Genomic DNA, 17,255 nt, shown 5'->3' on the forward strand with positions numbered 1-17,255 from the left:
TCCCCTACACTGTATCCTGTCCCGTACACTGCAGCATGTCCCGTACACTGTATCCTGTCCCGTACACTGCAGCAAGTCCCGTACACTGTATCCTGTCCCGTACACTGCAGAATGTCCCTTACACTGTATCCTGTCCCCTACACTGTATCCTCTCCCGTACACTATATACTGTCCCGTACACTATATACTGTCCCGTACACTGTATCCTGTCCCCTACACTGTATCCTGTCCCGTACACTGCAGCATGTCCCGTACACTGTATCCTGTCCCGTACACTGCAGCATGTCCCGTACACTGTATCCTGTCCCGTACACTGTATCCTGTCCCGTACACTGCATCCTGTCCCGTACACTGTATCCTGTCTCGTACACTGTATCCTGTCCCGTACACTGTATCCTGTCCCGTACACTGCAGCATGTCCCGTACACTGTATCCTCTTTCGTACACTGTATCCTGTCCCGTACACTGTATCCTGTCCCGTACACTGCAGCATGTCCCGTACACTGTATCCTCTTCCCTACACTGTATCCTGTCCTGTACACTGTATCCTGTCCCGTACACTGTATCCTCTTCCGTACACTGTATCCTGTCCCGTACACTGTATCCTGTACCGTACACTGCAGCAAGTCCCGTACACTGTATCCTCTTCCGTACACTGTATCCTGTCCCGTACACTGTATCCTGTACCGTACACTGTATCCTGTCCCGTACACTGTATCCTCTCCCATACACTGTATCCTCTTTCGTACACTGTATCCTGTCCCGTACACTGTATCCTGTCCCGTACACTGCAGCATGTCCCGTACACTGTATCCTCTTCCCTTACACTGTATCCTGTCCCGTACACTGTATCCTCTTCCGTACACTGTATCCTGTCCCGTACACTGTATCCTGTACCGTACACTGCAGCATGTCCCGTACACTGTATCCTCTTCCGTACACTGTATCCTGTCCCGTACACTGCAGCATGTACTCTGCACAGTTATTATCCTGTTGTTTCGGTGATAACCGTTTGCTCAGCATTCTAGAGCGCTGGTTGCCTTCCTCTGCGCGACCAGCAGGAGGCGCCAGAGATCCAGCGGGAGAAGTGATTTAAATGACCTCTCCCCCTGTACAGCGGCCTCTGCAGGAGAGAGGATCAGCAGGAAGCTGAGCGCAGCAGTACACACGTGTAAGTGGCCGGCATCTCCCGGGGACGCCAGGAGCAGGCAGGTGCAGCGACCCCATTACTACTGTCTTTATGTGCATGACCTTCACCGAACACCCCTATAATGTACAGTACGGGGAGGGGACAGTGTAGGTGACAGCTGCGATCATAGTGGATTCCTATAAATCCGCATAGTGCTGCAGCCTCCATCCTGCTGCCCCCCACCATCCCTCCTGCGGGGTCCTCTTTCTGCTGTGCTGTGACTTGTAGTGCCCCTCCCTCCTCTCAGGACTATCTGACACAAACTGCAGTGAAGACAATGGGGTTGCCCCGCTCTCTCCTCAGGGTGGGCGGTGGGTTGTGCCATATGCTGGCCTGGGCTGCTGGTGACTGTTCACATGTCGGTGTGCATGGCTGGTACTTTGTGAGAAGTAGGAGGACACTGCTGTGTGCTGGGGATGGGCAGTATGGCTGATTCTCCTCTGTGATGACCTGTAACCAGGTGGTGCTGGTGTTTGCTGAGTTACCGTGCTGTGTATAGGGTATGGCGGCTGTGTATAGGGTATGGCGGCTGTGTATGATCGCTGGTCACTGGTGTGTGCGCTGCTCTACAGCAAGTAAATGGTAATAGGGCATGGAAATAACATAATAATAATAATTTTTATTTATATAGCGCCAACATATTCTGCAGCAAATAACATGGGGTTAACTATGTTTAAATTAAAAAAAACAAAAACCTGAAAGCCATCCCACCACGACAAGGTGCACCCATCTGACTGTTCCCTACGGATTCTGATTTATAAATATTTATGTAAAATACTGACCGTGTGAATGAGGCCTTGGGGTTAAAAATGGTGAAGGTGAGCTGCCATTCCCCTGTTGTCTTCTGCATAGTCTACAATCTAAGTTAGTGTGAAGGCTTAGAAGACGTCAGGGCATCTGTTTGAGCGTCTTGCTGCCAGTTTTACTTGGAAGAAAAAATTCTAGTGGTTTCTAAATTGTTGAATGGAGTTTAAAAAAAAATATATATTTTTTTTAACTAATATCTGAGAATGTTAAAAAAACAAACCTGTTTGCAGCCCCCTCCAAAACAACGCTCCAGAAACGTCCTAATAAAGTTCTAGAATAAATATTCTTTAGGGGAAAAAGTTCTAGTTATCTGAAGCTTGATCCTCTCCCTCCAGTAAAATATTGTGCAGGTAACCTGAGAGCTGGTGCAGACGTGTGGACCCCCATCACAGAGCGCAGTGCACAGATCGGCCACGGCTCTCAGGTCAGATCAGTGGCAGATTTTCTGTACAGATTTGTTTTCAGTGGAAAATCTGCCAGATATTACATTACTAGTGCTGTGGAGGAGGTTTTATGGCATGTCCTCTTCACACTGTGGAGAAAATCTCTAGTGTAAATTGACCAGTGCTGTGAATATTACATGTGGAAGATAGTGATATCCACACAACTTAGTGCAGACATGATTGCTGCGCATATTCCATAATTTCAGACAAAATTCTTTCCTTGTGACCCTTCCCAGGGAATAAGGACGAGCGCTCACAACCTGGTGTCACATTAATGCCCAGAGCCCGGCATTCATAGGCGATCCGGTGCAGCACTCGGGGCACCGCACACGTTTGATGTCTGAGAGCAGCATGAAAGTCTTATATCCAGGTTCTGTTTTTTAGGCCGGGTTCATACGATCCTATAAAAAAATTGTTTGAATTTCAACCAGAATGCTTGGTCGAATTTATTTGCTCCCCTTTAGACTTCTATGGGTGAGTCTCATCCAATTTACAGAAGAAACTAGTGATGCTGTAATTTTTTTCCCATTGGACAGCACTCAGGCCAAATACAGTGTGAAATATGGAAGGGAAACATCATTGGGGAACTTCTCTTCATGTTACCTCCCCCTTTACCAATTTGAGGACCATGTGTGATTTTTTTATTCTTATTTAAGTTGGTGTTTCTTTCTGCTAAAGGTGTCAGAATATCAGCAGGTACACGTCTATTCACACCTTGCACCCAACTAGGACATTTGTCAATTCCATGTTGAGACATCTGGATTATAGAGATCTTTCATCTATTTCGGCTGGTGCTGTAGACGTTAGATGGAAAATGCTACGGTATATATACGAGTGTGCCAAGGGCGATGGATGAATCCGTCGCTGCTGATAAATGACAAGCCGCTATGACATGAATAATTGTTTTAATGTCAACGCGTTTCAGAGTCATTCTTCAGGACAAATCATAACAATTATTGTGATTTGTCCTGAAGGAGTCGTAGTGACTCCGAAACGCGGTGACATTAAACCTCTTTGCTACTTTATAGTAGATTGCATGGAATTGGCAGTAGTAATTTCTTGTGCAGTCTGAGCCCAGATTTGCCGTTGTTGTGGAGAGCGCCACATTAGGTCACACCATGTACAATACTTCACTAATATCCCCCCCCCCTCCCGCCCGCCCCGTATCCCTGATTCCTATATCTGTTTCCAGACCTTATTTGATACTTCTACAGAGGTCATGTTACGGGATGCGCAGAGGTCTCTGAAGGCGTTCTTCATGTATAGGATTTCAGCTGCCAACTACTGTTAGTACATTCCTTTACCAAGAGCCGTTCTTGTCAATGAGGAGCCATAAGGTCAGCGTGATGTACGATCTGTCAGCCAGATGGAGAATCGCCCTATGTGCTGCCTGCGCTTTGCACCTCTGGATTTTAATAGACGCTGTAATGATAGAATGTTTTGTAATATTAAAAATGTATTACGGTAATACAGACTAATGCACATAATATGCAGTTAGTACACGCACACAATTATCACAACATCGCTCAGAACCTAGGATGACTAAAAGAACAGCTGTGGCGCCCTGCTGCGCATTGGTGCCACAGATCCCAGAGGGGTGCATGGACGGACTTCTCCACAAGAGGCCCTCATAGCATGTCGTCCCCAGCCATCCCCTGGGCGCGTCACAGCTATGGAGGGTATTTGTGTGGAGCATTGCTTACACCACTACTGATTCAGCCGAGAAGGGCAGGAAGGTATTAATTACCTTTTAAAAAGGGTTGTCTCACCTTAAGTGGGTAAAATTGTTAAAGAAGCACTCCTCCTCCCATTAAAGTGTTTATCCTCTTAATATATTGCAGTCATCATATTATACAGCGCTGTGTACTGACAATTGCTCATTTTGCCTTTCTACCCTGCTAATTCTTTTCTTTGCTCTATGTAGCAACAGGAAGTCTCTTGTTCCTGCATTTATCATACTCTTCAACTCCTGACCCAGCCGCTCCGCTCCCCTGCCAGGGACTTTTGCAGTGACTCGTTAGCCACACAGGAAACATTGACCTCCTGTTTCTACATAGGTCATAAATCAAAAATTAGTGGAGAACCTCTTAAATATACTCACCTACCGCCTTGCTGTTCTTCTCTTCTTCTGAGCACCCTATTCATTATTTGGTATATTCAGTGGTGCACCCTAATCCATACATGTTCTTCTCCTCACTGCTCTGCGGACTGTTTGTCACACTACTGTGTGTGACCCAGAAGTGGCTTTTATAATGTAAGTCTATGGAGCGTCAGAACGAGGTGCCATAAGCTAACATTCTATATGAGACTTATGGCTCTTGCAGTGAGTCAGCTGGCTAGTCGCAATTGTGGCGACTTCATTGAGAAGAGAAGAACAACGACCCTGGACACCTGAGTGATCAGCAGTAGGGGAGTACATTCATGTGTATGTATGTACAGTACAGACCAAAAGTTTGGACACAGCTTCTCATTTAAAGATTTTTCTGTATTTTCATGACTATGAAAATTGTACATTCACACTGAAGGCATCAAAACTATGAATTAACACATGTGGAATTATATACTTAACAAAAAAGTGTGAAACATCTGAAAATATGTCTTATATTCTAGGTTCTTCAAAGTAGCCACCTTTTGCTTTGATGACTGCTTTGCACACTCTTGGCATTCTCTTGATGAGCTTCAAGAGGTAGTCACCGGAAATGGTTTTCACTTCACAGGTGTGGCCTGTCAGGTTTAATAAGTGGGATTTCTTGCTTTATAAATGGGGTTGGGACCATCAGTTGTGTTGTGCAGAAGTCTGGTGGATACACAGCTGATAGTCCTACTGAATAGACTGTTAGCTGCATTTTTCTTGCCATAATACAAATTCTAAGTAAAGAAAAACGAGTGGCCATCATTACTTTAAGAAATGAAGGTCAGTCAGTGCGAAAAATTGGGCAAACTTCGAAAGTGTCCCCAAGTGCAGTTGCAAAAACCATCAAGAGCTACAAATAAACTGGCTCACATGAGGACCTCCCCAGGAAAGGAAGACCAAGAGTCACCTCTGCTTCTGAGGATAAGTTTATCTGAGTCACCAGCCTCAGAAATCTCAGGTTAACAGCTGCTCAGATTAGAGACCAGGTCAATGCCATACAGAGTTCTAGCAGCAGACACATCTCTTCAACAACTGTTAGGCTGTGTGCCCACGTAGCATTTTTCAAGCGTATATGCTGCGGAATTTCCGCAGCGTAAACGCTTGAAAAACGCATGTATATCCGCACCCCATGGTCCCCAATGGGATTCCGCAACTTCTATGCACATGCTGCGGATTTTTCCGCAGCGTTTATGCCGCGTTCAAAAATCCGCAGCATGTCATTTAATTTTGCGTTTCCGCAAGCGGAATTGCCTTAGTCCAATGCATAAAAAACGCAAGGCAATTCCGCATGTGGAAAACGCGTGATAAACGCGCGAAAAATGCGCGATAAACGCGTGCGGAATTCCGCATGCGTTTTTCCGGGAGAGGACTTGCATTTATGCAGCAGAAATTTTCTGCTTCATAAATGCAACGTGGGCACATAGCCTTAAGAGGAGACTTTGTGCAGCAGGCCTTCATGGTAAAATAGCTGCTAGGAAACCACTGCTAAGGACAGGCAACAAGCAGAAGAGACTTGTTTGGGCTAAAGAACACAAGGAATGGATATTAGACCAGTGGAAATCTGTGCTTTGGTCTGATGAGTCCAAATTTGAGATCTTTGGTTCCAACCACTGTGTCTTTGTGCGACGCAGAAAAGGTGAACGGATGGACTCTACATGCCTGGTTCCCACCGTGAAGCATGGAGGAGGAGGAGGAATGATGGTGTGGGGGTGCTTTGCTGGTGACACTGTTGGGGTTTTTATTCAAAATTGAAGGCATACTGAACCAGCATGGCTACCACAGCATGTTGCAGCGGCATGCTATTCCATCCGGTTTGCGTTTAGTTGGACCTCATTTATTTTTCAACAGGATAATGACCCCAAACACACCTTCTGGCTGTGTAATGGCTATTTGACCAAGAAGGAGAGTGATGGGGTGCTACGCCAGATGACCTGGCCTCCACAGTCACCAGACCTGAACCCAATCGAGATGGTTTGGGGTGAGCTGGACCGCAGAGTGAAGGCAAAAGGGCCAACAAGTGCTAAGCATCTCTGGGAACTCCTTCAAGATTGTTGGAAGACCATTTCCGGTGACTACCTCTTGAAGCTCATCAAGAGAATGCCAAGAGTGTGCAAAGCAGTCATCAAAGCAAAAGGTGGCTACTTTGAAGAACCTAGAATATAAGACATATTTTCAATTGTTTCACACTTTTTTGTTAAGTATATAATTCCACATGTGTTAATTCATAGTTTTGATACCTTCAGTGTGAATGTACAATTTTCATAATCATGTAAATACAGAAAAATCTTTAAATGAGAAGGTTTGTCCAAACTTTTGGTCTGTACTGTATATACCACACCTGTAGATAAACTCCCAAAGGGGTATAATTTCCAAAATGGGGTCATTTGAGGGGGGGGTTCTGCTCTTCTAGCACTTAGGGGCGCTGTATTTGGAGTCTGCATACCATTCTAGGAAAATTTGAGCTCCAGGAGGCAAATGGCTCTCCCTCCCTCCTGAGTCTCGCTGTGTGGCTACACAGTACTGTACAGCAACATATGGAATGTTTCTACATTCAGTAAAAATTGTGACAAATTCTGGTGCCATTTTTACCCATTTCCCAGTACGAAAATGTAAAATCTGGGGATAAAACAAAACGTTCCAATTCCTGCCGACTCCATCTCAAAAATATCTCCCGGATCCGTGCACTCCTCAGCAAAGACTCTGCAAAAACACTAGTGCATGCCCTCCTCATCTTCGGCCTCGACTACTGCAACCTCCTGTTCTGTGGCCTCCCTTCTAACACTCTCGCACCCCTCCAATCTATCCTAAACTCTCTGCTGCTCGACTAATCCACCTGTCCCCCCAGCTATTCCCCGGCTTCTCCCCTGTCCATCCCTTCACTGGCTCCCCATTTCCCAGAGACTCCAGTTCAAAACCCTAACCATGGCATACAAAGCCATCCACAACCTGTCTCCTCCATACATCTGTGATCTAGTCTCCCAGTACTTACCTGCACGCAACCTCCGATCCTCACAAGATATCCTTCTCTACTCCCCTCTTATCTCCTCTTCCCACAATCACATATACAAGATTTCTCCCGTGCATCCCCCCCCTACTCTGGAACTCTCTACCCCAACATATCAGACTCTCGCCTATCATGGAAGCCTTCAAAAGAAACCTGAAGACCTACCTCTTCCGACAAGCCTACAACCTGCAGTAACCACCGCCCCACCACATTACTGCATGACCTCCTCTACCCCCACTTACTGTATCCTCACCCATCCCTTGTAGACTGAGAGCCCTCTCGGGCAGGGTCCTCTCTCCTCCTGTACCAGCCGGTGACTCGTTTTGTTAAGATTATGTAAATGTTTTTGCTATGTACGAGAATATCTCTATCACATGTAAAGAGCCATGGAATAAATGGCATAATAATAATAACTTTGGTGGTAAAAATGTAATTATTCTTTCTTGACTTCACTCGACTTTCCCCTCTCCAGTCCATCCTTAATGCAGCAGCCAGGGTCATCTATTTGGCTCATAGTTACTCAGACTCCTCCTCTCTGTGCCAGTCATTGCACTGGCTGCCCATGAGTTATAGGATCCAATTTAAATAGCTTGTTCTCACCCACAAAGCTCTCCACAGTGCGGCACCACCCTACATGTCTTCCCTCATTTCTGTTTATCGGCCTACCCGTTCTCTACGCTCCGCAAGCGACTTTCGACTAACATCCGCACTAATCCATACCTCCCACTCCCGGCTTCAAGACTTCTCCCGAGCTGCACCTATTCTTTGGAATGCTCTACCCCAAGAAATTAGGATGAACCACAACTTACACAGTTTTAGGCGCTCCCTAAAAACACACCTGTTTAGGTCGGCCTATCACCTTCCCTAATCGAAGTCCTTTTATCTTCTTATAGCCCATCCCTTATTTCTTCAAACATATCTCTCCACCGAACCAAAAAGCATTACAGACACTGGCTGATGATGAGCTCATGCAGCCTTCATCTATCCCTCATCCCCTCAAGATGGCTGGACCATCCTTGTAAATAAGCCATTGCACTTTGTGTCACCCCCACCTCATTGTAGATTGTAAGCTCTTACGAGCAGGGTCGTCGCTATTTTTGCTGTAATTATTGTATTATCTTTAGCTATATTACTTATGACTGTAGTGTATGAACCTCTGGATTTTTTAAGCGCTGCGGAATATGTTGGCGCTATATAAATAAAGATTAATAATATAATATTATTCACCGCCCAATGGTGTAAATTTCTATGAGACACATGTGGTGTCAATATGATCACCTCACCCCTAGATGAGTTCATTGAGAGGTGTAGTTTATAAAATGGGGTCACTTATGGGGGGTTCTGCTGTTCTGGCACTTTAGGGGCTCTACCAATGTGACATGGCACCCGCAAACCATTCCAGCAAAATCTGAACTCTAATATGGCGCTTCTTCCCTTTTGAGCTTTGCACTGTGCCTCAAAGGTAGTTTTCAACCACATATGGGGTATGGGTATACTCTGGAGAAATTGCGCAACAAATTTTGGGGTCCAATTTCTCCTGTTACCCTTGTGAAAATAAAAAAAAATTGGGGCTAAAAGATAATTTTTGTGGAAAAAATGTGATTTTTTTTTTTTATTTTCACAGCTCTTCATTATAAACTTTTGTATAACACTTGAGGATTCAAAGTGCGCACCACACATGTATACAAGTTCCTTACGGGATCTAGTTTCCAAAATGGGGTCACTTGGGAGAGGCGGGGTTCCACTGTTTAGGCGCGTCAGGGGCTCTCCAAATGCAACATGGCGTCCGCTAATTACTCAAGCAAATTTTACATTCAAAAATTCAAATGGCGCTCCTTCCCTTCCGAACCCTGCCATGCACCCCAACAGTGGGTGTTCCCCCACATATAGGGTATTGGCACGCTCACAACACATTTTGGGGTCCATTTTTTCCTGTTACCTTTTGTAAATATAAAAAGTTTTGGGTCTAAAGTAACATTTTTGTGAAAAAAGTTAAATGTTCATTTTTTTCGTCCACATTCCAAAAATTCCTGTGAAGCACATGAAAGGTTAATAAACTTCTTGAATGTGGCTTTGAGCACCTTGAGGGGTGCAGTTTTTAGAAAGGCGTCACTTTTGGGTATTTTCTTTAACGGCTCCTCAAGGTCACTTCAAATGTGATGTGGTCAAATTTAACCCCTAAAACTTCTTAACAAAAAAAAATTTTGGTTCTGAAATTGTGCTTATATAAAGTAGACATGTGGGAAATGTTTATTAAGTATTTTATGTGACATATCTCTCTGATTTAAGGGCCTGAAACTTCTAAGTTTGAAAATAACAACATTTTCAAAATTTTCGCCAAATTTCCGTTTTTAGCACAAATAAACGCAAGTCATATCAAATAAATGTTACCACAATCATTAAGTACAATATGTCATGAAAAAACAGTCTCCGAATCAGCGGGATCCATTGAAGCGTTCCAGAGTTATTACCTCATAAAGTGACCAGTGGTCAGAATTGTAAAAATTGGCCTGGTCATTAAAATGCAAACAGCCTTCATGGGTAAAGGGGTTAATAACGGCCATCCAGTAATGGACAACCCCTTTTTAAGATTTGAGAGACCCTTATTGGCTGAAGAGTGGAGAATCTCTGAAATGTTTCATTGTACAAAGAATACATTTACATGACTTAAAACCCCTTAAATACAGCAGGTTCCCTAATGTCCCCTCTGTCTCCACTGTTCTCCTCATGCCTTGGACCTGTCTCTTTTTCCCCTTCCTACACTTAACGCCCTGTAGTGCAAATGTCATCTCATGCGAGACGCCTCCTAGTTCTTGATCTTTTTGCCTTATGGCGCTCCACTTCAGGGTGTCCATTCGCTTTCTCCACCAAGGCTTGTTCACACCTGTGCGGCTGTCATTGTGGAATTGCTGTAGGCTGCAATGGCCATTACTTCTGCCCAACAAAACTAAGTTTTGATTTTTTTTTTTTTTTTTTTAAACGTAGATTTTTTTAATTTTTTTATTTTTCTCTTTGAAATGTTTTATAAGCACACCTAATATGTAATAAAAAGCCATTTTCTAGGACTAAATAATTAATGGCCTGCCCTTGTCTCCCATACTGTGCCGTAGGCTGGGGTCACACGTTCGTAATAAAAATCTGCCCGATTTTCATCCAGAAAAGTGGGCTAATTTTTTATTTTTTTTTTTGTGTGCAGGTCATATGCAATCCGTTTTTTTACAGCAGCGGCTATTAATCCTTTACCGACCATTTATAGTTTCCCTTGCTACAGAATTGCATTGTATCCGTAAAAATCGGAAGCTGTACTGTAATATGGTATCTGATATTTTAATTTTTTTTCCTCACTCATTCAACTTTGCAGTGAAATCGCATGTTGCAGGTTTTTTTTTTCACGGCAGGATTCTATAAGTGAAAAAGTCAGCACTCTCCCCTAGAATTGGTCCAAGTGCTATCCTATAAAACATCTGATGGCACTCGTCCGACTTTATAGGGTGGTGTGAGCGAGCCCTTATACTTATAGTTCTAGTGGGAGAAACCTCCTGCATTGTGCCATAAATATGTAGACATAGTGCTGAAATGGTGAAGATTGGAGAGAAGGTGGATTCTGACCACTTATTCCCTTTCATGTTGGTGGGACTGTCATGTTAGTGGTTAAACCGGACTACAGTAGGAATCCCTACCTCGGTCTGTGCCCAAGCAGTACAATGCCACTATGCCAATAGTTTGCCATGGTGGCTGGGGCCTGCAGATCTACCATATTGGTGTTCCTCTTTGGTCCTGCCTGAGGCCGGCCTCTTAAGCTTCCTGTCAGTGTAGGGTCATTTTTAAAAGCGCATATTACTGGGTTTGTTTTGTGCTTGTATAATGGATGCTACACCACGGAGTTAGCAAATTTCAAGCTGTTTAGTTGAACCTCATGCAGTTCATTGGAGCCAGAGTTAAAGTTTTGCTTCCATTACACTGGTGCAACTACACCCAAACACTTGTCCGAGAGCAGCCTAACTCTCCCCAACCATCCCAGATCCATTAACTGTCCCTAATTTGTCGAGTTGTCCTGTTGTCCATGGAGGTCAGGGGTAGGTCCAGACTTCAGCTTTGTGTCTTTGTGACACTGATGCAGTTCAATGTTACTGCATAGCTCCCAACCGTCCCGTATTCAGCGGTACTGTGCCGCTTTGAGGGCTCAGTATCACTGTCCAAGCACGTCAGGGATTTGTCCCGGCTTCTAAATACTCACCTCAATCAGATGTCTTCATTGCTCCTCCTCGGGGGGCAGGGCCGCATCTCTCAGTGCAAAAATTAAACTATTCTATTCCCTTCCGGTCTTATGATTGTGTCTCGCCGACTCAAACCGAAGATCTCATGTTTGCAGGCAGCAACTCTAGCAATGAGCCACAGCACACAATGATGTAAATAGGAGAATTTGGTAATCTTGAACTGTATTGCAGTCAGTCAATTTAGAAGCAGATTATACTATTATACATAGAGATACTGTTCTATACAATGTATCTCTATGTATTTATATGTATTCTACAGGTGAAGAAAGTCAGGTATTTTTGTTCCTATAATACTATAAATAGTGAAAATCAATTACAAAAAACTCCTTTTCTCTCTCTTTTTTTGTGAGTCTCCCCAGGACTCGAACCGACAACTTTTATAATTGCAGGCAGGAGCTAAAGCTTTTGAGCCACAGGTTCTAGTGATGTAATTGGGAGAATTTTCTTGTACTTGACATTGCAGCCACTAACCCCACAGCCAGATTATACTGAGACATAGAGATAGAGATGAACAGGATGCATAGATGTCGCTCCAGACCTGGGTGATCCAAGGCTGAGCTGAGGATGCTGGAAGGGAAGAGATTAGCGGTCTCCTGTCCAGCCGCTGGGTACCACTGATCTGGATGCTGGACTGGAGTCCAGTGAGTCGAGACGCTCATCTATAGTCCCAACTGTCCCAGATACAACGGACAGTCCTGGATTTGGCTCTATGCCCTGGAGTCTCAGCTGAATGCCCCTCACTGCCAGTGCCCCTCTTACATCTGCTCCTGACAGAGTACAAAGAAATGTTAAATGGGCATGGGTTGGGGTATGGCCAGGGGCATGGCTAAAATTTGCCACAGCAACTCACATAATTTGTTCCTCTTTCTGTTCCTCAAAAGTTGGGAGGTATGATAATGGTGAGGCCGGGTACCAACAGATCTCTAGACCACCATTCAGTCGAAGTTGAGACTGAAGGACCTGCCAGGTACATTCTGACATGACATTATCAGGCCTTGTGACTAGGCAGCGGAGATGAGGAGATGGACACATACAAGGTGTGTGTCTGTTTGTCTTCCGTGTAAGGGCATCATGCTACATGTGAATTCATGAATCTGTTTGCTGTTTAATTGCTCTCTCTCATTTGAATAAACTTCAGTTTCTGCATATTATTAGGATGTTCGGTGGCACCCTTAGTGTGGCCAAGAGGCTCAGTGCACCATTCTGCCCACTGTTTTTGCATGCTCCCGATTCACTCACTGGTGATAGACATTCATGAAGTGAACACTGGCTGCAGAGGACGCTCAGGCAAGCCAGCAATATCAATCAATAGTGAGGGAGACAGACTTATCAAGCCAGTGGATAAAAGAGGGCACTGAGCCTCTTGGCCACACCTAGGGTGTACTGGGCAGCCTACTTGGCATGTTTGATTAGACATCAGTTTCTGCAGATTGAAGGTAGGTTAGAATACTAGGGTCTCATTCAGACTGCAAAACGCATACGTAAGAGACAAACTTTTTCATGGATAGAAGAAATCACAGCAACTTTTCCATTTTTTATTGGAGTCACTTACTATCGGCAGTACAAATCTATAGGTCCACGAGAATCGTGTACAGCACATGGTTGCAACCTGTGTGCTGTCTGTTTTTTAAATTGCAATAAATGGGATAAGCTTTGCAACTTTTTTTTTGCATATTAGAATATCGCTAATGGTAGAAATTGACCAAACCCTGCTGAAACTGATTCAAAATGCTGATTAAAATAGGCCCTCTTTTGTTTCATATATTAGGAAATAATTGTCGGAATGTGCCCTCAAATTGCATAGTTTTTTGCTTTGTGTTTATACCCCTTCCCACTCGCTCCCCACTTAGAGGGGCTATGTATTTAGTTTAGGCTTACGGTTTCTAGCATGTGATTTCTTATTTATTCAGATTTTTTTTACTACTTTGAGTCTTTCTATTAAAGTCCAGAGTAATTGGTCCCTGGTACAACCCCCTTAAAGGGGTTGTCCTGTACTTTATATTACCCCCCAGTGCCCCTAAGGATTTTTGTAATTACCTTACATGGCAGTATCAGTGGCTGCTCACAGGCAGCACGTGACCCCCGGCTGCAGCCGGCTCTGACATCCGCTGACGTCACGACAAGTGCTGGCAGCAGCCGGGGGTCTCTGTCTTCTACATTCCACGGTGGATGCCAGGCTGTGGGCGGGGTTACCCCCCCTTCCCCCCGCGTCACACCCGGCATCCACCGTGCGCTCTGCCTCTCCCCATTCATTGGGAAAGCGTGCGGTGGATGCGTCGACATTTAGCGTCTCCCACACTACATCCTCACCCCGCCCCCTCTCTGTTGAAGTCCCTCAAGGCTCTTTCCTAGGACCCCTAATCTTCTCAATCTATACCCTTGGCCTGGGAGAGCTCATAAAATCCCTTGGCTTCCAGTACCATCTGTACGCTGATGAAACCCAGATCTTCCTCTCTGGCCCAGATGTCACCTCTCTGCTGTCCAGAATCCCAGCTTGTCTAGCTGCCATATCCTCCTTCTTCTCCTCCCGCTACCTCAAGCTCACTGTGGACAAAACTGAACTCATTATCTTTCCCTCATCTCGCATATCTTTCCCACCTGATCTTTCTATCACAATAAATTACATCACTCTTTCCCCTGTACTGACAATCCGCTGCCTCTGAGTAACCCGTGACTCTGCCCTGTCCTTCAAACTCCACACCCAAGCTCTCGCCGCCACCTGTCGCGTCCAGCTCAAAAATATTTCCAGAATCCGTCCTTTCCTCAACCCTCAATCTACTAAACTGCTTGTGCATGCCCTCATCATCTCACACCTTGACTACTGCAACCTCCTCCTCTGTGGCCTCCCTGCTAACACTCTCGCATCCCTCCAGTCTATCCTTAACTCTGCTGCGTGACTGGTCCATCTCTCGCCTCGTAACTCCTCTGCTACCCCCCTTTGCAAATCCCTTCACTGGCTCCCATTTCCCCAGCGTATCCAGTTCAAACTGCTAACACTGACCTACAAAGCCATCCATAACCTCTCTCCGTACATCTCTGAACTAATCTCCCGCTATATTCCCTCATGTAATCTCTAGTCCTCCCAAGACCGCCTTCTCTCCTCCACACTTATTCATTCCTCACGCAATCGCCTCTAAGATTTCTCCCGAATATCCCCCGTCGTATGGAATTCTGTGCCTCAACAAGTCCGATTATCCGCCACACTTGGATACTTCAGACGGAACCTGAAAACCCATCTCTTCAAACAAGCTTACAGCCTGCCATGACCTGGCTTGCTGCCACCTCCACAACAACGGAGCTACTGCTACCCCCCAACCTACTGTCTCCTTCCCCATTCCTGTAGAATGTAAGCCTGCAAGGGCAGGGTCCTCTTCCCTCCGTACCAGTCTTTCATTAGTTTGTTTACTGTAAGTGATATCTGTATTTGGTATGTAACCCCTCCTTATGTACAGCCCAATGGAATCAATGGCGCTATATAAATTAATAATAGTGCTCTGCCTCCACCCCTCGAACCTTCCACAGTCCCACCAGCCACTATTGGAAAAACACCACTTCTGCTCCCCGTCCTCACCAATCAAACATTAACCATTAAACACCAGATCACATACATAGCAGTCAGCTTTTTATTTGGCCAAAAGCTTTTTTTTAAGCCGCCACCCCGATTAGGTAGACTCTCTCTTGGTCGGACGGGTGAGTCGGCGGGCGCGTGCACCTCAGCACTTTGGTGCCCTCAACTCCTGCGTGTAATGTGCAGCAAGGGCCTGGGGTGCTCTGGCACCTTAAGAACAGAGGGCGCACTGGCAGTGTCTGATGTCATTGTCGGACATGGCCGACCCCTTCTACTGCGGCCATACAATGTAAATAGCTGTGAGTGACTGGGGCTTAATAAAGTAGCCTTTTAATACAGTGGCTCGGCTGTGCTGCCTCATCGTAGACTGCACTATGTGTCTCACCTAGTCTGGGCCCCCCTCTTTGCTTTTGTTCACCAGGCCCCATACACCAGTAATGACAGTAATACACCAATTTTTTTTTAATGTGCCCATCTGACCCCAGCCCTACTAAACTACTCTTTTTTTGTTGACTTTCCTACATCTGGTCTTTGTAGGTGTTTTTGGACTCTAATTAGGATAGGTTACTGCGGCTCATCTACTGTATATACTTTTGGTTGTACCTGGTATTGCAGTTTGGGCTCCATCCCTTATGGAGGACTAGCTGTGCCTGTCTAAGTGATAAAGGGAACCAACCTGGGCTGTGACCTCATTCTGCTTATTGCGGTGGGTCACACAGACTGGAAACCCACCAATCACACCAAGTCTTAACTATTTAAGTCTCAGAAAAGCCATGAGAAGTAGCTGATCTTACTTGATGTATACATATCCTGTTTCCGGACACCCCTGGGATAAGTGTGTATGGAGACTTGTCTATAATAAGTGCTGGTTTATGATTTCAGTGTATACATTACGGTTGCGTGCTTCAGCTTGGCTGTGTGCACTGCCTCATGGTTCCTATGAATATCCTCGGTGCTGAGCCAGTGTCACCCTGTGTTTATCTTCCTGTCATTCCATAGTACTAGTATCTCCTATATATAACCGAGACTTGGGCACAACGCTGCACTGTTCATGAGGAAAGCAACAACCACACACTGTGGTCTCTTTTATAAATAAATGTCTGTGGGGCGTTGGTTTGCGGTTTCAAAGACTGGACAAAAGTTAATTTTAATGGCAGTGTCCCGTGCACTGCAGTTATTCCTATAACGCTTGAAGTGATGCTATAAATTTAAAGGGCTGTCTGGCATTACTGCTCAGCCCCATGCACTTGAATGGAAATAAATTGCAGTAACAGTCTTGCAAACTTTAGTCCTGATTCATCATTGTTTTTACACTTCTTTTGTTTGTTTTTCTATGGAATAAAAGTTAATTTGTTTCTTTTTTTTCTTTAAAGTTAACTTTAGTTGGTTTTGTCTGTTTTTATTATGATAATGTTGGCATGGTTTTTCTTATCCAGGTGTTTCTTCCTATTTCATCACTTTTTGAAATGTTGGAAAATTTTTGTGCAATTGTACTCCAGTACTTTGACACACACTGTTTAATATTATCTTTTTGATACTGAAGACGAACGTGTGACATTTTATGACTTTTTGTTCAAAAAAGGTAAAAGGGGGGGTGTCAATCATTTAATAGCCGGTTTACACAGGCCAAGCCAACTTCAGACTTCCAGTGAATGATCAGTGATCGTTCAGGCGCATAGGCTGACCTTGATCTTTGCTGCACAGCTCCTGTTTACGCACAAGATCAATGAGTTTTTGTGCAGACCAAAAGATCATTTTACGCATTCATAAGTTAGATGGGTCACCTGTGTAGACTGCACGATTTCCAGAAAATGAGTGCAGTTATTGTGAGTG

At 44.8% G+C, this 17,255-nt stretch overlaps 1 protein-coding gene across 2 annotated transcripts in view; it reads left to right on the top strand.

Annotated features, from left to right (window-relative positions):
- The first annotated feature begins 1,069 nt into the window (after positions 1-1,069).
- Positions 1,070-17,255, top strand: part of MTUS1 (microtubule associated scaffold protein 1) — a 227,430-nt gene continuing 211,244 nt past the window's right edge. The window contains exon 1 of one of the 2 annotated variants that reach the window (XM_073645396.1): positions 1,070-1,171. The gene's annotated coding sequence lies outside the window, so the exon portion shown is untranslated. Of the gene's footprint in view, positions 1,209-17,255 lie in introns of both variants that reach the window. The other variant, XM_073645394.1, reaches the window with a different exon arrangement.

Source organism: Phyllobates terribilis, unplaced genomic scaffold, assembly GCF_046119375.1.
Source record: "Phyllobates terribilis strain yellow unplaced genomic scaffold, ASM4611937v1 Scaffold_1__5_contigs__length_1240528914, whole genome shotgun sequence".
NCBI lineage: Eukaryota > Metazoa > Chordata > Amphibia > Anura > Dendrobatidae > Phyllobates > Phyllobates terribilis.